This window comes from Callithrix jacchus, chromosome 19 (assembly GCF_049354715.1).
Source record: "Callithrix jacchus isolate 240 chromosome 19, calJac240_pri, whole genome shotgun sequence".
NCBI lineage: Eukaryota > Metazoa > Chordata > Mammalia > Primates > Cebidae > Callithrix > Callithrix jacchus.
The window spans coordinates 40,197,705-40,220,505 of NC_133520.1; the positions used below are offsets into that span (position 1 = coordinate 40,197,705).

Here is a 22,801-nt window from a genome sequence, read left to right on the forward strand (position 1 = left end):
AGGAGATTGAGACCATCCTGGCCAACATGGTGAAACCCCGTTTCTACTAAAATGCAAAACATTAGCCAGGCGTGGTGGTGCATGCCTGTTGTCCCAGTTACCCAGGAGGCTAAAGCAGGGGAATTGCTTGAACCCGGGACGCAGAGCTGAGATTGCACCACTGCACTCCCTGGGCATTCGAGTGAGACTCCATCTCAAAAAAAACAATAATAATAAAATAATGTGAATAAAAACAATCAGCGTAGGTATTGAATGAGGGATTCTTGACATGGCGGTTTTCTCATATTTAAAGCACACACAAAAACCCTATGAAATGTAGTATTTTCTTCTCGGCACATTTGAGAAATGCTGCTGAATTCTGTGTTTTCCTTGTGGAAATGTAATTCCTGTTTCTGTTGGTTCCTTTCAAATATTAAGCATGCTCTTTTATAGCAGAAGAGTGAAAATAGTGCCTGCCAAAAAACAGTAGAGTGTTTTTTCTTGATATGAATTAAGAACTTAGCTTTCTCAATCATTTGCCCAAGGTGTGCCCCAGGACCTTGTAATGTATCCATTCTCTTATCTGTGTGGCAGGAATGGGTGGGTGGTAGACATGTATACGGTAATTGAAGATCAGAACATATGTGATGGAATCTATTTCCTTCTGCCTTTTCCCCGCCGCGGAGTTTCCTTAAGGGAAACGATGCCTGCCACATAGATTATCATGTGGGGAGGGGCATAGGGGTGGGGAGAGTGGCAATTGGTAAAACTGCATGTACACAAATCTCTGTTTTCCTGCATGTATTTGCATTTACTACATAGGAACATACGCACACGGTATTGATAGAGGCGACTACAAAACTGTTAATGCCTCCTGGAAGGTGGAATCACAAACTGCAAAGGTTTCTTGCCAGGGAAAATGTAGAAATGACACTGCCACCTGTTGTTTAAACCAGAGAATTGCTACAAGTTCTGTTGCACCAGTGAGGGGCAAATGCTAAAAGTACACTTCTCTCTCCTCACATGGAAACTCTAACTCCTTATGTATTCACATAACCCAGTATGTTTTCTATAAAACATTCTATCCAGTGTGGGGTTTCACAGTATGAAACAAGGGAAAAATAATTTATCGAAAACATACTTAGGTCTTTATTGTCATTGTGTGTGGTTTTCAACACTTAATATAATGGAGCCTAATCTTTCTATTTTGTGTAGTTTTTCCCTCAAGAAGACAAAAAAAGGAATTTATCTTGCTTATGCTAATGACAAGTCTGTCATTTGAAAAGCCAGGAAAGTACTTGGGACTAGTGTCCGTGACTTATGTTCAGTCATCGAGCGAGCAATTGGTAGCCAGGGTTAGTGGGTAATGGTGCTGGTAGCCAATGCCAGTTTCATTTGGGTGTCAGCTGAAAAGCTTAGTTCTTCTGCAGTGAGGAAAGGATAGCTATTGAGAGTATTAAGAGCTGGTATTCAGTTTGTGTAGTGGAACAAGTGTAAACTTAGCAAGATAAGGAATTTGTGTGTGATCATGCAGATTTCAGTGAGTTATCAATCCACTTTAATTGCTAGAACCAGTGCTCCCCACCCATGTTAACTGGTTATGCTATTCTTCTACATGAATTACTGTCATAATTTAGTGGTTTTAACAGAGTTAATGAACTCTGTTGAAAACTAGATGGCTGGGTCAGAAGGCAGCTAAGACGCAGCTCGCACTGGGACCTTTGTGAGCAGGAATTCCCACTCTCAGCATAGACAGTGACCTAGGTGGTCTTTAAATTCCACCTCCTCCTTGCATCCTTTTTCTAAATTTTTACAGGAACATAGACCAAACCTATAGTGTTCCCTCTCTGACCATGTTAAACCATTACTTGTAAACTTGAAGTTGTTTTACTGAGGATTGACACCAGCTGATGATTTCTATATTGGTATTTAAAATTCAAGAAAATCAAAGCTCAGGCAGAATAGTAAAAGAAAATGAAATAATATAAAGTCCCAGAGAGGAGGAAGAGGTGTTTGAGGAGTAAGTTCTTCAACCTTGGTAAGTCCTGCAGCTCTTAGGGCCTTGATTTCTCCATCTATGAAATGGGGATTCAGATCAGAAAATTTTTGAGGTTCCTCTGCCTATCATTTTGTTGATGTATTTGAAACGTATCTTGCTAATACTCCATTAGATCTCAAAATTTGTAATAACTATTTAAGATGTAGATTTCTAGTCCAAATGTACTAGACATTGCTCTTCCTGGACCACGTGTTGACAAGATGACTTCTTGAGCTGTCTTCCAGCCTTGTAATTCTCGAAGCATCTTATATATCCTTCCTATGAAAGAAAGTCTCCAAAGTTTTCTTAGGAGACTGTCAAACCAGGATAAACACAGCTTTTCTTGCAGAAACGCCCCTTTCCTTAGCCTTCTTTAGTCTAATAGTTTTGATGTTCAGCACATAATATATAAATAGATGACACAGGTGGCCGTGGAGACCACGCCGAAGTTAATATCTAATGCCTTCTACAGCTACATCATGGAACCGTTATTTGCGACCTCTACACCTTACGGTTGGATGAGTCTGCTTTCGAATCTAAGAAATATTTCAGGATGGGAAATCAGCATTTCCCCGTTTCCTCTTTCCTATTTGGATTTTCTCCATCACACCATTCATTTGATGCACAAGCAAAGATAACTCAGTTAACTGCTTGCTACAAGTGTGCTCACATTTTCATGCAAACGCTCATTTTTAAGTAAACCAAAGTAGTAGGAAATGAAGGAAAGAGAGAGGGAGTTTCTTAAATTCTGTTTAGGCATCCTGGCATCACTGGGCTCTGGATACATGTTGGTCAACTCTTATCGGTGGGTACATCATGCTAGAGCCTTAGGTCTTTCTCTGCGCGGAGAGGCTTCATCTCTGGCGTGAGGTCTGGTAGTGAACTGATGAAGGGAGGAGAAAACAAGAGCAGGCGCTACTTTTTAAAAACCCTTTTTTTTTATCTGCTGTGATTTAATTGTTGCCCCTAATAGACAGAACATATGATACACGATTCTGTATTGTTTCTCAACAGAGAACTAGAAAAAGGAAAGAAACTGCTCATGACATTCACAAACACAATTTCCACTGTTTTTTTTTTTTTTTTTTTTTGAGATAGAGTCTCATTCTGCCTGTTGCCAGGCTGGAGTGCAGTGGCACGATCTCGGCTCACTGTAGTCTCCCCCCTACCGCCCAGGGCTCAAGCAATTCTTTTGTCTCAGCCTCCCAAGTAGCTGCGACTACAGGCATGAGCTACCATGCCCAGCTAATCTTTGTATTTTTAGTAGAGACAGGGTTTCACCATGTTGGCCAGGATGGTCTCAATCTCTTGACCTTGTGATCCGCCCACCTTGGCCTCACAAAGTTCTGAGATTGCAGTTATGAGCCACCATGCCTGGCCTTTTTTTTTTTTTTTTTTAAGAAGGAGTCTCACTCTGTCATCCAGGTTGGAGTGATCCCAGCTCACTGCAACCTCTGCCCTCTGGGTTCAAACGATTCTTCTGCCTCCGCCTCCCTAGTAGCTGGGATTACAGCCATGTGCCAACACACCCTGCTAATTTTTGTATTTTTAGTAGAGATGGATTTCACCATGTTACCCAGGCTGGTCTCAAACCCCTGACTTCAAATGATCCACCTGCCTCAGCCTCCCAAAGTGCTGGAATTACAGGCGTGAACCACTGCTCCTGGCCAAAAATATTGTTATGGTGGTGGTTGTTGCTTTTGTTGTTTTAAGTTTTTGTTATTGGGGATGATACTAACAGAGCTTTATAACAAACTTTATAATAGACACAATCTTACATGAGACAGCGTCATACTCCAGAAGCTTCTTCCACTTCATTCTTCCAACCTGTACATTCTGCCTGGGGTCACGACAATAATTTTGAAAGCATTTTATTTATTTTTATTTATTTATTATTTTTTTTTTGAGACGGAGTTTTGCTCTTGTTACCCAGGCTGGAGTGCAATGGCGCGATCTCGGCTCACTGCAACCTCTGCCCCCTGGGTTCAGGCAATTCTCCTGCCTCAGCCTCCTGAGTAGCTGGGATTATAGGCACGCGCCACCGTGCCCAGCTAATTTTTTGTAATTTTTAGTAGAGACGGGGTTTCACCATGTTGACCAGGATGGTCTCGATCTCTTGACCTCGTGATCCACCCGCCTCGGCCTCCCAAAGTGCTGGGATCACAGGCTTGAGCCACTGCGTCCGGTCTTTGAAAGCATTTTAATGTCTTTCTCCTTCTTTAAATCATGAGAATACTAAGACCTGATTAGAGAGACTTAACTTAAGGCTCTGGCCATCTTCAGTATTGGAAGTAGGTGATCTAACTTGGAATCTAACATTATTTCCCCTGTATTATATATACACAAACCAGTGTTATCTTGTGCTTTGTCACCCTTTAATGTACACGTGTGTGTATACATGCATATATGTTACAGAGTAATCAAGTTCCAGTTACATGTATATATTCATAAATATCTCTGTGACTTCAAAAAATGTGAAAACTCTTAGTTTAGACGAGAATGCATTAAAGTTAGGATTGTAGACTCGTCCTAGAAATAGAAGGGGCACTTTAAAGAAGAGTAGGTGACGTCCTCTAGCTTAAGGCTATTTTGTGTCAAAAACAACCTAGACAAATTACCTATACTTTGAATGTTAGTATAGTATATGGAATTACATGAATTCCAACCTGTATTGATAACTTAGCTCCTCTGGTCTGAAGCATTGCGAGCACCCTGAAGGATGCTACATTAAAGTACTTTGAGCTGGTTTCACATTAATTGTGGCCCAACGATACACACCTGTAGATTTTTTTTTTTGCCAGTTTTGCCACCACTGTTTTATACAGTTATGATGTATGAAGTGTTGACTGTGGGCCAGGCATTCCATAGCAGCCCTGTTTTTCTTATTTTGCAGCTAAGGGGAGAAAACTGAAGCTGAGTGACTTGGCCAAGGTAACACTGCTGGCAAGCGGTATGGCTGGCACTGGACCTCGAGTCTCTCTGACTCCAGAGCCTGTTTCTCCATCCCTGAACTCTAGTGTCTCACCTGGAGAAGGTGCTGAGGTGTCTCAGAGGATTTGCCCTACTCTGCAGGCCTAAACAGAATTAATCCTGTGGTTTAGTGTCTCAACAGGGATGCTGAGGGCAGAGGAGAGGCTCTTATTTTCAAAACAAATGACTTTGGCAGCATGAAAAAACGAAACCTAGAAAACTGCCAGCGCCAGGCTTTGTGTGCAAACACTGCTGCTTTGTTTCTCTGAGTTGCGGCTCCTCATTCCACAGCTCCCTCCCAGGGTTGCTGAGAAAGGAAGGGAAAACTCCCCAAGCACTGCTGCTGCCAGAGCCTCTAGTAGTTATTTTTCAAAATTTTAAAAATAGTCTTGGCATTCTCACAGCGCTTACACCCTCCAGGATCCCAGCAGACTAAGGACAGAAATGTTAATGGGCTGAGCCGGGGGAAGGCCAGAGGGCAGCTTCCCTCCCAGAAACTCAGGCTAAGCCTGTCCTGAGCTGAGAGGAGTTCCGCTTTCAGAGAGGCCCACCTTTATTTCTTATTTATGTAGAGTTATGGGATGTCTAACGAGCCCTTGGACACCATAGGCAAGTGGTGACTGATGCTTTTCCAACACAGGCTCTGAGCGTGTGTGGATGAGGGCACTGCTTCTCTAAGGCCTTTCGGAATACTATGCACAGGTCATGGTTACTCATTGAAGTCTGGGGCCTCTGACTATTTCAACCTTCCATTCTTGCCCTATTTGCAGGGAAGAAGACGCTGAGCGAAATGAAGGGACCTTATTTTTGTCACATAGCTTGTGATACCATTAGCACCTCCTCCAGATGGCCATCATCCTGGGACATAGTCTTTCTGTGGTATCACTTAGTTGTAAGCTCCTGTGGTATGAACTGTGACTTAATCACTTTTTTTTTTGATGTAAAAATCACAGTCTTATATCAATGGGGAATAGATTGTTAACTGACTGATTACTGTAATTTCTAAGTATTTCAGTTTGGTTCTTTTCTAATGCATCTAATCTTGTTTCCCACTTCTCAGTACAAATTGCGCCACAATATGTTTTCCGTCATGCCCTTCTGCCTTTTTTAGCACAGCAGGGGCGGGGGTGGTGCTGGTGGGTGTGTGTGTCAGGGTCTGGGTCTCTTTTGTGCTGGGGTGCAGTATCACGGCTTATTGCAGCCTCAACCTTTCAGGCTCACAGGATCCTCCCACCTCAGCCCCCCAGTAGCTGGGACTACAGGCATATGCCACCATGCCTGGCTAATTTTTTTTTTCTTTTTGTATTTTTGGTAGAATGGGGTTTCACTATGTTGCCCAGGCTGGTCTCAAACTCCTGGACTCAAGTGATCCTCCCACCTAGACTTCCCAAAGTGCTTGGATTAGATGTGAGCCACTGTGTGTGGCCTCCTTCTGCCTTTTCTTCATCTCATTTGATTCTCCTGACTCCTGCTTCTCTCCCCCTACATGAAGCCCAAGGTGCAGATGAATGAATCTCATTGATTGAGTCAAGATCAGGAAGTTGGCTCTGAAGTAGATCATTGACCAGGGAGCTGACAGCAGACTCACTTTCGCATAGGCACCCGGCTCGTTCCCTTCTGGGAAGAGAAAGCACCTCATCCCATCCTCCAGGGAATCAGTTTTCCTCTTGAATATAAACCTCCCACATGACCAAAGACAAACTCACATGCTTCAGAGTCTTGCTTTCTTCTACAGATTGGGAAGGACAAGTTTTGGTGCTGTGGGACTGACGGTAGAGTATTGCCTGATGATCTGTGGAGGACGGTTTCAGGCCCCAGCTGTGGCACCTTCTGCAACAGCCTCTTTAGAATGTGCAGAGTTGATCACTTTCTGTCCTCAGCTTTGGGCCTTAGCCTTCACTCTCACCCAGGAGAGGAAGCCCCTCTTGGCAGGACGTCAGAACACAACCATGAAACAGGAAGGAAGGGAGGAATGATCCAGAATGAGCAGCCCAGCCCCTTCCCACGCTTCTCCTCAAGCTCTGGTGTGTCTGCTCTTAGATTGCGTAGTGCTGATTGTCTTTTATGTTTAGAGGTTCCCGGCTGGTTTTTCCTGTTCCTCATGGAGTCTTCAGTAGCCCTGAGGTGATGTGTTCATGACTACGTTAAGTGCCGTTAAGGTAACTCGGGGGTCTGCCAGGAGGGCCCCCTCAGGGTGAGCGCACCTCCCTGCTATGTGTCCTCCCTCTGTTCTCAGTGGGCTGAAAGGGCAGTTTTGTTATGTGAGACAGGTCAGTATTTGGCACTTGATGGCTTTTGAATTGTCTCTTTACTTACACATGAGAAGGCTGTAGCTGATTTCCATTTATTTTTAGTAAAAAAATCTTTTGAGATTTTTTTCAGTCAGAATTATACAGGGGCTTATCACTCTCCAGTTTTCCCCCACGCTTTCTAAATATGCGGGGAAAGACAGATGTGTGGTAAGGGCTTCTCACATCATCACCCAGGAGTTCCATCTGGGAAACGGGAGCACGCCCCCGTTGCCCTTCAGTAGGAAGAGGAACCTAGGTGGGTCCAGCCTGAACATCCCAGAGCTGTTCCTCCCACCTGACCTCCCTGTCCTGCCCCAGCCTCTTGAACACCCTGCCCAGCACACACACTCACTCGTCAGTTATAAGGTAGGATAGCAAAGCGTGCTCTTCCTACATAGTCGATTTTTACTTTCACGACTTTGAAATTTACTTCTGGGGAGCCAGTACCTATGGGTTAGATTTCTTTCCGCAGTCGGGACCTGGCTGTGCTTTAACAGAAACGTCATATCACCGTCTTTAACTTTTCAACCCTAAGATGGTGTAGTAAATTGATTTCCAAATGTACAGTCAAGATCCTGTTTTCTCTCCCACTTTCAATGTCTAGCTGTCTTTGGAGTATATAAAACCCATTCACAGAGCTTGGGAACAAGTAGGTTCTCAGAGTCCACATCTTATATAGAGGCCAGCTCTCTGTGGAGGTCAGCTGAAGACGAACATCTTTAAATATCAAGAGATATTAAAGGTTAGAGTCCAGTGCGTTCTGGCCTCTAACGAAGGCTGCACCTGTGTGCTGGTTCTGACGGGCCCTAAATGCAGTGAAGCCTGTGAATGGCCACTGACTGGAGGTGGAAGAACCTGGCTTCCCCTGCTTTCTTTCTTTATCCCCTTTGCCGTTTTCGTAGGATTCTCTGTTTGTGAGACGATTCTGCATGAGCAAATACTTAGGTTTTGCTTTTATGCTGTCATTGCAAGGGTGCCATGTTACGTGCTTAATCTGTGGCCGTATGACTTTGCAGAAAACTGGACGTGTTGCCGGGGTCCTGCTTTATTCCAGCTGAGATGAGGGACAGGACGTACCAAGGACGTTTGGATGTACTTATCCTCACAATGTCTAATGTAATGTCATCCTTAGGGAAAGGCGACCATCCCCGTTTTAGATGAGCAAACCAGTGCTCAGGGAAGTTGCCCAAGGTCAGAGAGCTAGTTAATTGAGAAACCAAGATTGAAAACCAAATCTGGTTCCAAGTACAGTGTTGGCTCCACCATATGTGGTTGCCTCCCAGCCGTAAGCATTTGCTCTGCCACTGTGAGAAAGATTTACACTTGTCTCCTGAGTCACAGGGCAATGGGAATGTTTTAGGCTTGCTGTGTCTGGAAGCAATGATGGTAAGACAGGCAGAGCCCACATCTGTGAGGGTTTTCTTTTAACCAACATTTTTAGTGTAACTTTTCCCTCTTAAAATTTAAAAATTAGGCCAGGCACAGTGGCTCATGCCTACAGTATCAGCAGTTTGGGAGGCAGAGATGGGCAGATGGCCGGAGCCCAGGAGTTTGAGACCAGCCTGGGCAACATGAAGAAACTCTGTCTCTAGAAAAAAAAAACCAAAAAATTAGCCCAGCATGGTGGTGCATGCCTGTAGTCTCAGCTGCTCCAGAGGTTGTGGTGGGAGGATCACCTGAGCTCAAGGGTATCGAGGCTGTAGTGAACCATGATCTCACCACTGCTCTCCAACCTGGGTGACAGAGTGAGACCCTGTCTCAAAAAGAAAAAAAAAGTATTATCCCCTGTTCTTTAATTTCCCATAGAATCTGTAGCATATAGGCCTCCCCAGGGAACAGTGCTCTCCATTTTGTGGGCTGCTTCACCCCAACACGACTCTGCTGACCACCCTCTTTCAGGCCTCAACCCCGCAAAAGCCTTTGTAGGCACGCATGTTCTCAGAGCTCTCCGAGATAGTCTCTTGCATGAAGAAGCTGGATGAAAGCCTGGAAAGGTTATTTTGTTTAAATTCTTACCTTGAAGTTCCTTTGGTGAAGGAGCCAGGCTGGAAATCATACCAGAACAGTCGTGTCTCATAGTTACAGTGTAATCGGGAGACTGTAATTCATGGCCATTAAATTGCTTCCTTTGAAGTATAAGAAAAACCAGGACAACTTTTATGGCCCTTTAACCCACAGGATTATAGTGCACATGAATTAAAGTCAAGTGTGTTATGAACTCTTCCACGTACTGTGGCTGGCAGAATTCCATCTTCACCCTAGTGCTTATTTATTGGTTGACTTTCAAGTGAACACTGGGGTGAGTGGTATCAGAATCTTGGAAGGCTTTTCTTCTCTCTCTTTTTTGCATTTTTATAAAATCAGAAATGAGGAGTCTTGTTTTGGTAGCTTGACTAAAAATGAGGATTATTATTTCCCTGGTAGACCTCTTTGGGATTGGGCAGCAGAAAAATAATTAATATATACTGAGCACCTTCTAAATGTTAGCACTGCTCTGGCCATTTTGCATACCTGTTTTCACTTAATCCTCACAGCAATCCTATGAGTGAGGTCAGTGGGATTATTCCCCCTTTACAGGTGGGAGACAGGCTTGAGAAATTAAGTCCACGGTCACTTAGTAAGTGGTATTGCCTGAATTCCAGTCGAGATCTAAGCCAAAGCATGTGGTTTTGCTTTGAGTTCTGGCTTCCCAGAACCCAAACCTGAGCTTATATAACAGAGTGACATTGGTGGAGCCCACGTTGTGGGTCCTCATATCCCTAGCAGAATCACTTGTGTAATAAATCACTGAGATTTACACTGTTATATTTGTTCTTAAGAGAATTACATGGGAGAACTGTGGAGAAGGAAAGACAACAAAAATAAATATTAGCGTTTAATAACCAGATGTGTGAGATATTTATATTACATATTATAAATTTAATGCTTCATGTCATTGATCTATGCGTAATTGAAGAGATGCTCAAAATAGATATTATTAGAACAATAAGTAAATAGTTTTATATTGCTGAAAAAGGTACATCTAAAGGCAGTAGATTTCTTACTGAAAATGTTAATAGCTCAGCTGTTGAAAATGGAGTGGGAAGAAATGAAAATGGAATGGGGAGGGAATCTGTCAGTGTGTGGACTGAGAGGAGATAACCCGTAGAACATAGAAGTTTGTGAACTTCAGTTGTGCGTCTTCCTCAATAGTATGTTCTGTCACCTGTGTTTATTGCCTGGAGTAGCTGCAATGTGGAATTAGTGCTAACAGTTTAGGTAGGTCATGGTAAGTCCCACCACTCCACTAGATGGCGCTGTGGTAGCACAGATGTACCTGATACCCCTACCAGGGATTTTGAGAAGTAGATGAGAACTTTCTGTTGGGATTCTCCGAGGCCTAATGAAGTGTGCATCGAGCCCCATAGAATAATAGCCTTTTTTTTTTTTTTTTTTTTGAAACATTTCTGGTTCTGGGTTCAGTTCTTCACTTGGCATTTCTTTGACCCTTTACTGTCTTTCCCTCTACCTCTTCGGTCACATCTCTTGCCTGCCCACCAGTCCTCCTGCCTGGAACCTTTCTTTTCCGGCCCTTATGCTTCATCTTTCTTTTCTCTTTGCTGAGGGGAGAACACACGTTGTGCGGTGGTGAACTGAGATGTTCCCATGTGAGCATGCAATGAGGCCAAGCAATGGGAGGTTGGGAAGTGCTTTAACGGAGGTGGTCATCCTGCACGTGAGACTGGAGTTTTAACTCACAGCTGGCACGGTCTTCTCAGTGGACTCATGGCCAGCTGCTTGTTTCTACAGTGAATTTTGGTGATGTCTGAAAAATGATGGGTTTGGTTCTAGTAAATGCAGTCATAAGGAAGATAGGGACTCTGCAATAACAGTGGCAACGCAGAAGGTGTACAGAGTACCTGTGATCTCGGGGATTGCCCAGAACCAGACCTGGAGGAGGGTGGCCAGAGAATCTGTCGAAGTCTTTTATTTTGAACAAAGGAAACAGAGATCTAGAGGATCCCAGATCTTTCTGGGCAGTTTAATGCTGTCTTCTGAGTAGCTGCCAGCTCCCAAGAGGAAGAGTGTTGATATCCAAAGAAAGGAACCATCTGTGAATGTTATTTATTGTAGAGTCTGCAATTTTGAAAATTATCAGTCAGGGAAATGACCCCTGTTTGACTATCATTTGTACTTCAAAAAGAGGATCATGGAAAACATTTAAAATATTTTCTGTCTTCCCCATAAATTAGTCATTTATGTATGAGATTATTATTGTTTCCATCTTCAAACCACAGCTTGCAAAGCCAGCGATCACATGATGGGAAACAGTCATGCTTCTTAGATCTTGGCAAGGGTGGCTGATGTAAAAACGGCCCATCTCCCAAAACGTGACGAATTCCACATATCCCTTGGTTTCCAGGATGAAGCAAGACACTGTCTCTCCTGTGGTACCTAGAGCAAGGAGAAACTTTCAAAAACATCTGCAGCCTATAAAACTGAAGATGGGTTGGCAAGAGGAGGAGGTGCTGATGGAATCACGCCGGTGGGTAGGCAGACGTGCTTGGACTTGCCTGGAGTATTTTTCTTCTGGAGCAACTCACCTTCTCTTGACATAAAACTTTCTCACTAGTCAGAAGCAACACTCTCCAAGATGTCACTGAATTCACACTAATGAATTACAGTGAACTTCGGATGAATAGGCGAGAAGGCAGCATTTGGAACTAGCCTGATGTGATTCTAAATATGGTTGGTTCTGTCTGCTGACCGTAGGAGCACGATTCGTATCAGTCTTCTTTCCCTCCTCGTCAGAGGGGCAGGACACTGACCTTATGTCCTAAGACTCGAGTGAAGTGGTATAAATAGGCTGTTTATTGGTGGGCTTTTTCTTACCATCACAGAACTTCAGAAATTAAGTAAAACCTTCCTCAGACGAAATAAAGCAGTCTCCAGGTTAGCTAGACCTCTGATCTCTGCGGAATACAGAAATGGGATCTTTTGTTTCCACGCACTGTGTGTAAGTCAAGGTGTGGATTTAGCAAGTACTCAGCAACACTAGGTTCTGTTAGGTAAGTTCTCTGTCTTTCAGAATCTTACAGATTATTCGCTGAACTCGGTGAATAACCAGTGATGAGTGTAAGGCTTGTAGGCCTTGAATTTTAGTAACTGTTACCTTGGTTGGTGAACACCCTAGAAAGGAAACTCCTGAATGACGGTTCCAGCCGTGATGCAGGATAAAAGGTCGTCATTGAACTCCGTGTGTGGTGGGGGAGACAGAAAGACGTCCTCTGTTGTCCAGGAGGCCTTTTAGAGTCTGGAGAACGTTGTGTCATTTGTGGTTGAAGGGCATGGTTGACGCTGTGGGACATTCTAGAGAGATGGAAGATGTGAGCTCCCTACAGACCACAGCCCTTTCTACCCCACTGGGAGAGAGGGGAGAAAAGTAGTGTCTTCGCTCCACCTTCACATTCTGGCTTTTTCTTTTTCTTCCGTGTTCCTTTTTTTCTCCTCTCCTTTTCTCCTTTCTGTTGTCTCTTCCCACCCCTTCTGGGAAGAACAGAAGAAACCTGCACTTATCAGTGTCCTGCCATGTGTCATCATCTCGCCAGCTTAAGGGTAAGAAAGAGGGTGGGGTGCAAGGAGCCGAGTAGCTGTGTCTATTTGTCTACAGCCTGGCAGTCACAATGCCTTCATTCAGAACACAAGCCGCATGATTTATATATCTTATCATCTTCATGAATTTTTATTCCGAGAAATTAGGCAAGAGGAAATATCTTCAGTCAGCTCTTACTGAGTGTCACCTCGGAGTCAAGAACGGTCCTAGCCTATCTCATTTAGCTTTCTTAACAACCTTGTGAGGTAGGTATGTTATTCCGATTTTATAAAAGAGGAGCTAGAATTCAAAACATGAAGTGGACTAGCCAGCACATTCCCTGGTGCCTAGCATGATCGTTCCATACTTTCTAAATGAAGAAGGAAGCAAAATAAGTCACTGCACCAGGATTTAAAGCCAGGTTTTCTAAGCTCAAGTTCCATGCTTTCTGCTCTATTGTTTTCTGGAAGAGACTTGGGTGAGCGTGGACGTTCAGCAGGACCCTGTACTATTCATTCAGCAATTAGTATTTGACTTTCGAAATAAGACTGCTGTGTGTTGGTTTCATTAGTCTTTCTCTCTCTCCTCTCTCTCCTCTCTCTCTCTCTCTCTCTCTCTCTCTCTCTCTCTCTCTCTCTCTCTCGTTTCAGGGAGCATATAATTGTTTATACATCCCTGTCCTTGACCTCCTTTTTTTTTTGACACACTCTTATGTCTTTTATACTGGCAACCATCTTAGTTGTTTAAAAACTAAGTCTAGGATCTGAGTCTAGGCTTTCTAGATTTAAATCTAGGCTTTGCCACTGTCTTGCTGTGTGATCTTGGGTGAGATACTTAACCTTTCTGTGTTTCAGAATTAGTAACTTAAAAATGAGGATAATAATAAAACCTACATGAAGAGGTTCCCATGGAGGTTATACAAGCTGTCGTATGTGTAGTGCCTGAAACAATTCCTGGCACAGAGTACATGCTGTATACATGTAGGTAATACAGCAGCGTTGCTAATGCTGTTACTCAGTGTGCTTTTTGCAGTCTTCTCCTTTTATTTCTTAAGCTCTTTTTTTTTTAAATATCCACCTTGTTTGCACCTTTGTATTTTGATTTCATGTTTGGTTGGTTTTGTGGGGTTTTTTTTGGTGGTAAAATATATTTAATGTAAAGTTTATGATCTGAATAATCTCTAAGTATATAATTCAGTGAAATTAATCACATTCACAATGTTATGCAGGTGTCACCATATCTGTTTCTCATCACCTCAAAGAAATTTCTACCCCATTAAGCGATGCCCATCCACTCTCCTTTCACCTCCACCCTCGACTCCACCAATCTGTCTTGTGTCTCTGTGAGTTTGACTTCTCTAGGTATGTCATGTCAGTGGAATCACAAAGTGTTTGTCCTTTTGTGCCTGGCTTCTTTCACTTAACATAATATCTTCAAGGTTCATCCACGCCATAGCATTATTAGAATTCCTTTCCTTTTTATGGCAAAAGAACATTTCATGTATACCCCACGTTTTATCTCTTCATCTGATGATGGACCCTTGGGTTGTTTCCCCTTTTTGGAAATTGAACAGTATTTTATGAACATTGGTGTGCAAATATCTGTTAAGTCACTGCTTCCAGTTCCTTTGGGCATATACCTAGAAGCAGAATTGCCAGGTCATACGGTAGCTCAGCTTTCTCAGGCACATCCAGACTGCTGTCCGCAGCAGCTGCAGGGTTTCGCATCAGCAGTGCACGAGGATTCCCGTTTCTCTGCATCTTCACCGATACTTCCTTTGCATTTCTTTTGTAACAGCCCTCCTAATGGGATGGACATGTGGTTGCCATATGGAAATATTGGCTAGTAAACAAAAGGAGGAAAATTTACAATAAACATTGAAAATCACACTGTATTTCAGACATGAGTTCCTAGGCAGGTCACTGACTTAGAATCATTTATTCGGCAAGAATCATGTCTCTGTAGGAGCTCTCAGGTTCCAGAAAACTCTGGGAGCTCAGAAAAGGAAGTTTAATTGTACTTTTTACTCAGGGTTAATGATTTCCACTCCCTCCCCAAGGGTGGGTAAGAGGTGAGTGGGATGCACCTAAGTAGGAGCTGTCAGCAGGAAGATACTTTCTTATCTTTATTTCTTCTGATGAAACACTGTGAGCCAAGTCCCAGAGGAGCCAGCCTGTGACTGTACCTTTTGGAATTCATCTGCTCACAGGTGTTGGCAGCCCTGGCCCTGGTCCAGCACAACATTTTCCCTGGAGGAATGCCATGCATTGAATTTCCTTGTCTACAGACTGTTTTCTTGTCAGACTTCTCAATGGGATCAGAAACAGGTTGGTTTGTCTGGGCATTGCCAGAATAGTGCCTATGCATGACCTCTTGTTTAAGCATCTGCCAGAGAAAGCTGTTATCTCTTCAGGGAAGCTCAGGGCTTGAAGACACACTTGGCAATGGCTGGTCTTCCTCCCAGCAGTTCTGCTCACACCCTGACCATCCTCACCTCTTGCCTTTGTGCTGCCCCCTTTGTCCTGAAGTGCTCTCAGCTGCTGTGAGTTATGTCTTATTTCCCTGGCGGTGGTGGAAGTGCTGAGGTTCTGGGGGAGGGTGGGGAATCATGCTGGTGGGTGCAGACCTTGCTCCTGTGTGCTATATTGCATAGTGGACTGGCCTGGAGAATGTTCTTCCCTGCACAGCGCTGCCTCCTGCCCACCCTCAGCCAGCCCACACCTTGGTTTTCCTCAGGGCAGGCAATCCCTGCCGCTGCTGATTCACAGCTCAGATGAAATGAAATCATGTGGGGTGAAAGTGCATTGCTAGCCAAAAGTTAGCCAAAAGTTAGCTTTTCTTAATAATGTCTGTGGAAAGCTTCTTGAGGAGAAAGGGTGTCTTCCACCTCGAAGCAGCGAGCATGCTGAAAGTAGCAGCTCAGTGGAAGCTCAGGGAATTCCAGTGGAAAGAAAGAGGCTCGAACTCCTGAGTTCACAGAGGCTGGTTTTCCAGGTGGCATCCCCATTGTCTTAGATTAACACCCAGGTGACTCAGTTGCTTTGAATGTCTTTCAACAAATTGATCTTTTCCTCCTGTTCCCTTCGCTTCTCTACTTAAAGAAGTTCCCCATATTTGGCATCATTAAATAAATTCGTTAAGTGTCCCATTTTGTAGGGCTGGTGTTTGATTTCATTAATTAAAATCCATGGCCTGAACTGAGCTGGGAAGCCCTAAGAGCAGAGCCACTGCGAGGCACCTACGGAAAGAACGCACCTTATGCACGTTCGCCGGACACCGGCACCGCAGTGTGCGCACAGCTATGTCATCTCCGTGCCAATTCATAAATCAGAGCTTAGCTGGGATGTAGGTCATGTTCCGGGGCAGACTTCTTCATGGAAAGAACAGAGGCGTCTTGCTAAAGAAGAGGAGGAGCTAGAGGAAGCACCAACCTGGGGCTGGTAATAAGCCCCTCTCCCTCCGCGGTCTTCCTCTCCCGTGGGCTTTGACTGCCTGTGTTGCTGCAGGTGTCGCTAGTGTGGATGAAGACACTGGAAAGCTAGCTAGCTCTTATTCAGTGTGTTGCACTTGATTTGTTTTGGGCTTTTAAATACTGGGCTTGGCTTTATTCGTTGGAGTTAGAGCTCTGCTTTGTATTTCATAGGTGAAGGTAGAGGTCGTGTGTCTTCTGTCATTTTTACTCTGTGCCTAGTACTCTCCTAGGCTCTGGGAATGCATTCGGTAACTTGATAGGTAAGGTCCTGGCCTAATGAGTATGTATCTGTTCAGTTTTCCAGTGGTTAGATGACAGTGTTTATAATAACACCTGTATCATGAATTCTGTTCTATAGAAACCCGTTAGCATTGCATGGAGAAAAGATCCACTGATCACAGCAGGCTGTACCCCTAATCCCAGCCCACCGGTTGGCAGGTGTGTGCCGTTGACTGCAAGAGTCCCAGGAAGGTGTGAGCCGCTCTGGACACTTTGTCACCCATCGGCCAAAAGCTTTTTATTTCGCATCCTCCATGTGCCTAGCATGTCAGAATTTATACCCTGCCGGCGCTCCTTCATTAGAGCAGCACAATGTGTGTGCTCTTTTTAGTAGGAGGCGGTGCCTTTTATATATGCATTTATAAAGTAAAATGAGAAACATTTCTAACATTGGGCATTCATTGTTAACTGCCAGAAAGATTTTAGGTGTTGGGAAGTTAAGTATTGTAATGGGTATAAAACTCAGTCCCCAAACTCTAATGTGCCAAAAATAACATTTCCTTTTTTTTTTTTTCATATAAATCTGCCTGATTTCTGGCTCCGGTTCTCTTTCCACTGGCTTGGTGGAAAACATAATCTCCTCTCAGGGTTCTGGGCTCATCCCCAGAAGCAAGCTGTTAGGGGCATGGCTCTCGCAGCCTACCCCGCCTGCAGGCCCTGTGGCTCTCTGAGGCACCCTTACCACACACAGGACTCAGGAGTTGCGTGAGTCCTTGTCTATCCAAATCCTCCTCCTGGGGAATTTGCGCTTCTGGGTGGTGGCGCTGCTTAGACGTGGGGCCTAGGCCCCTGCTCTGTCAGACCTTCAGTCCGTATTCTGTCCCCCACCCTCTGTTGCAGCCCATATTTTGCAGACGGTTTCTGCTTTCTGTACTGCCACATGCCTCCCCTGAGGCACGGAGCAGAGTCTGATCTGTGAGAGAAAAAGAGGCAATGCAAAGGGAAGAACACAAATTTATATCTTGAAATATCATCCAGCCCTAATGTTCATAATCGTATCATCTGTAAATATTTACCAAACATGTTGGCATAAACTACCTGTTGAATCCTCATAGCAGCCTCAGGCATGTGTTACTGTTCTGCATTTCTCAGGTGTAGAAACAGACTTAGGCTAAGTACTTGTCAGACGGGTGGAAGTCATAATAAACAGTAAATGAATTCATGGGAAATTCAGGGTTTCGACCTAGTCGTTTCTAGTCCAGCTCATTGACTTCTGTGCAGCACGGGGCCTCTTCTCAGGTTGTCCTGAAGTTTATGAAGCCACCTGTGATATGTAGCCTTAGCAAGCATGACGATTTGTTTAGAGGACATAAGTGGTGTTTTATTCATGTGTCTTAATAATTCATAAGTGATGTTTTTATTTATTCATGTATCTTGATAATTTGTTTGAAGATTAGACTTTTTTTTTTTTTTTGAGACAGAGTCTCGCTCTGTTGCCAGGCTGGAGTGCAGTGGCGTGATCTTGGCTCACTGCAACCTCCGCCTCCTGGGTTCAAGTGATTCTCCTGCCTCAGACTCCTGAGTAGCTGGGATCACAGGCACCCACCACCAACCCCAGCTAATTTTTGTATTTTTAGTAGGGACTGAGTTTCACCATGTTGGCCAGGATGATCTCGATCTTTTGACCTCGTGATCCCCCACCTCTGCTTCCCAAAGTGCGGCGATTACAGGTGTGAACCACCACGCCCGGCCAAAGGTTAGATTTTACCTGTATCCTTTTTGTGGCTTCTTTAAAGTTTCTTTCTCAGTCTCACGTCATAGTACTTAGTGCGGTGATCTGCCTATGGATGGATAAAAAGTGGGACGTGAGTGTGAATTAAACATACGTTCTTTCTAAGGGTATACAGTTTCATTTCAACACTACACCCCCTGCCCCCGCCACCTGAAATGAGGCAGGCAAAGGCCTCACGGAGGTATAACTTTCCTCCTAAATGTGGGAGATGACCAGGGTGGTGAGGAAAATGCTTGGAGTCCCTGTCTCCTTGATGCATCGGGAGAAAATATTATTTCAGAAGATGAGGGCAGGACAAGGACATAAATCCACAGCGCAGACCTCTAGGGAGAGTAACTCTCACAGCCTCTAACCATTCAGCACATGGACAGCAGAACCTGATGGCAGGGCCCACTCATCATGTGTCCCTTTACCTAAAGTCCCATGCCCCTCTCAGCTGATGCCTTTGCTTTCATTTTGTTGGGCTGATCTCTGACTCTTGAAACACACAGGGCACATCACCAGAAGGGTAGAAATAATGAGAATTGTAGAGTAGTTCCTAACGTTTATGCTGGGAAGCACCTTGTGTGGGCGGATTTTCCTGGGTTTAGGAATGGACTAGTCTCCACTTCAAAGTGCTACTTATGTGACCTGGGAGAGATAAGAGTAAAGGAAACTCGTGTGACTTTTATTTTGTTTTGTTTTGTTTTTTTTTGTAATGAAAAGAAGTTGAGTGAAAGATGATGGACCAGCCAGGAAAGACAAGTTCTTTTGGATTCCTTTATATGCCTTAGAACTAAATTAATTTCTAAGCCTCTAAAGCTATTAGCTATGTGGGATTTGTCCTTTTCAGTAAGCTCCTGGATGGAATATCAGATATTGTAGTTTAATGTCTATTTTTAATGGTGGTAAAATATACGTAACATAAAACTGACAATTTGAATCATTTAGGTGTATAGTTCAGTGATATTAAATACATTCATATTGCTGTGAAACCATCACACCATCCACCCCCAGAACTTTTCAATATCTCCAGCTAAAATTCTATACCCATCAAATAATAACTCCCCATTCCTTATTCCCTCAGCCCTGGCATCCCTCCTTCTATCTCTATACATTTGATCCCTCAGGTAAATGGATCCCTCAGGTAAATGGATCCCTCAGGTAAATGGATCCCTCAGGTAAATGGAATCATATTTATATATATAATTTTGTTTTGAGACAAGATCTTGCTCTGGTGCCCAGCCTGGCCTTGAACTCATGGACTCAAGTGGTCCTTCCACGTCAGCCTCTCTAGTAGCTGCAGTTACAGGTGAGCACCACCACGCTTGGCTCCTGTCTATTTTTAACCAAATTTTAAACATGGCTGCTGCTTTTAAAGTTTAGTATTGCTGATGACTTTATAAGTAGTTTACTTACTGCATCATTTCCATACCCTCTGTTAGAGAGGACAGTGGCTTATAATGTGGATTTAGATGCCAAATCACCTAGGTTCAAATCCTGACTGCCTGTTACTAATGGTGAACCTTTGGCAAATGGATGAACACACTTTGCTTTCATCTTTTCAGCTCTCATGCAGCAATGACAGTTGTAACCACCTTAGAGGGTCGTAATGAGAAGTAAATGAGTTAAGGGGGTGACGCTTCAAGCAGTGTCTGGCACATGATGAGCACCCAATAAACGTTGAGTGCAGAAGCCGTAGCCCTGGGCCACCCAGCGTTGTTCAGAGTTGGGCTCCCTTGTCATTTGCAGCTATGGAAGCCGAGGCCTTGCTGGATTGTAGAGTAGCTGATCCATGACTCCTCCAGGCCTCAGGAGCGCCATTCTGGAACTGTGTGTGGTTTACTGCATGGTTCTCCTTGCTGAAATGTTTGGAAGAACACAGTGTGGAGTGAGGCTTCCACATGAGGCCCAGCGATTCCTGCTTCCTGATCCTCACATCCTTCAGTATTCCCCTCCCGCATTGTCTCCCGTTGGTGTGTGTGACTGACAGCACATGACGGGAATGACGGCAGGTCACTTCTGAGCTTCACATTGGCTTCTGTTTTGGTCATAATCTCTCTCTCAGGCTACTTACTTGGGGAGAAGCCACCTGCCTTCTTGTAGCAGCTCTGTGGAGAAGCCCTCCTGGCAAGTAACCCAGGCCACTGGCAAACCGCAGGGGGTGACCGAGGTTCACCAGTAACCTCATGAGTAAGCGTAGATGCCTCGGCCTCTGTCCATCTTTGAGCTGTCTCTGGCTCTGGCTGACAGAGACCCTCATGAAACACCCTGAGGCAGAACCATCCAGCTAAGACACTGCTAGATTCCGGACCCTCGGAACTGTGTGAAGTAGTTTATCTGGTTGCTTTAAGCTGCTCAGAAACAGGTAACAAATGCCATGGCTTAGTTCTCTGCCTGTATCTCTGTCTATGACAACATGACTTTTAAGCTGTGGCTCTATTCTAGTTCCTATTTTAGCATTAATGAACTAACGTGAAAAAGTTTTTTCTGCACTTGCCCTGGCTCAGATGGATGGCAAGCATCTTGAAGGTAGGAAGCCCTCAGGATTCTTCCCAGTGCCTGGCAAGTGGGAGAGGCTCTGTAAATTATGTGTTAAATTCATGGATAAGGGCATTTTATCCACATAGAGAAAAGAAATCTCATTTTAGGTAAAGCATGTATTTATTCAGGTCTGTTTTGTGAATACAAGAGGAATGTTTGATACTCATATATGAGTAGTTATCTGAATTTTTCTCATTTGGATCTCTGGTAAATTTTAGTATTTCCTTTTTTCTGATCGACTTCAACTTATGACTCTGACTTCTTATGCTTCATGTCTGAGAAGCTGACAGTTTCTTTTACACAGGACCACTGTTTGGAAACGGGCTGTTCTGGACACAAGTGAGTCGTCACTGGCACAGGAAAGCAGCACACTCGTTTTCTGTTTCTGTCTAACAAATCACCACAAACGCAGGAGTTTTAAAAACCACACAGGTGGTATCTTACAGGTCTGGAGGTCAGAAGCCCGCCGTGAGTCCCACTGGACTAAAGCAAGACTCTGGGCAGGGCTGGCTCCTTCGGGACGCTCTGGGGAGAATCTGCCTCCTTGCCTTTTCCTGCTTCTGGAGGCCACTCCCTTCCTTCAGACCAAGATGATTCCTGTCAATGAGGACTTAGGGTTGCAGGAAGTATCCTGGTTTTTGAGGCGGTAATCAAGTGTTGGACTGTGAATAACAAATCTACTCCTAGTTTATTGTGTGTGCTTCCTTTCTAGTTGCAGCCACTGAAACCACTCAGATCCAGAAGTGTTATTCAAGGTCTAGATAGCTGGATGACCAAATGGAAGTAGGAGGAGACAGTTCTCTCTCACCATTTTTCTCACTTAAAGAAAAAGCTTTCTGGGACTGGTGGCTCTTGCCTGTAAGCCAGCACTTTGGGAGGCCAAGGCGGGAGGATTGCTTGAGCCCAGGAGTTTAAGGCTAACCTGGGCAACATAGCGAGACCCTGTCTTTACAAAAAAAAAAAAAAAAAACAGGTATCCAGGTGTGGTGGTGCACGCCTGTGGTCCCAGCTACTTGGGAGAATGAGGTGGGAGGACCACTGCAGCCCGGAGGAGGTCGAGGTTGCAGTGAGCCATGATCACACCACTGCACTCCAGTTTGGGCCACAGACGGAGGCCCTGTCTCAAAAATAAATAAATAATAAAATTTAAAAAGAAAAGGTTAAATACAACAAACGTAGAAGAAACACCTTCCAACTACCTCAGGTAACATAGGATGATATTAAATTTACAGTTGTGTGGTGTTAAAGGTCACAGAATAGATATTTTTTGTGTGTAATATTTTTTAAAATTGAATTATTATATCAAGATCAGGTCATCTATAGGATTTGAGTTCTCTACTTTCATTATGGAAAATGTAATTTAATTAATAGATGGTAAGCTCTTAGTAAGTTTAATAAGGTTGGAAAAAACTCTAAACCACCTCCAGCCCCAAAAACCCTACCATACCTAAATTGGCCTGTAACCCTCTGTGGGAGGGGAAAACCCCCTTGTCACTGGAAATCAGCAGAGCAAGATGGGGCCTGCATTACTCTTTAATTCCTTCAAGGTGCAAGGAACCTAGAAGGCTAAGGCCAAAGCCTTTGCTGTAGCTGACCACTGGTGTGGCATTTAATGAGTTAGCGGTTGTTTACTGCAAGCCTGCTTCAGGCCTGGCCCCATGCTAGGCATTGGACATGTGCAATAAGCTGGATTTGTGCTACTCTGCTGCACAGTCGGCCTGTTAGCAAGTCATGCCTAGGGATAGGGACCATGTCTTTAGGTGCACACAGCCTAAATGTAGATGAGGACAGGAGTGAGAAAAACACACAGTGAAATGGAGGTGAGAGAGGAAACAGTGAAGTGCCAGGGGAGTGCACAGGGAGATGGTGAACTGTTTCCTCTTCAAAGATCTTGCGGCAGTGGAACAAGTGAAGTTGGGCCCTAAAAGGCAAGCAGGATTTCTTA

At 44.2% G+C, this 22,801-nt stretch overlaps 1 protein-coding gene across 17 annotated transcripts in view; it reads left to right on the forward strand.

Moving 5' to 3' along the window:
- Nucleotides 1-22,801, forward strand: part of SMYD3 (SET and MYND domain containing 3) — an 839,170-nt gene that overhangs the window by 496,175 nt on the left and 320,194 nt on the right. The window lies entirely within an intron of this gene.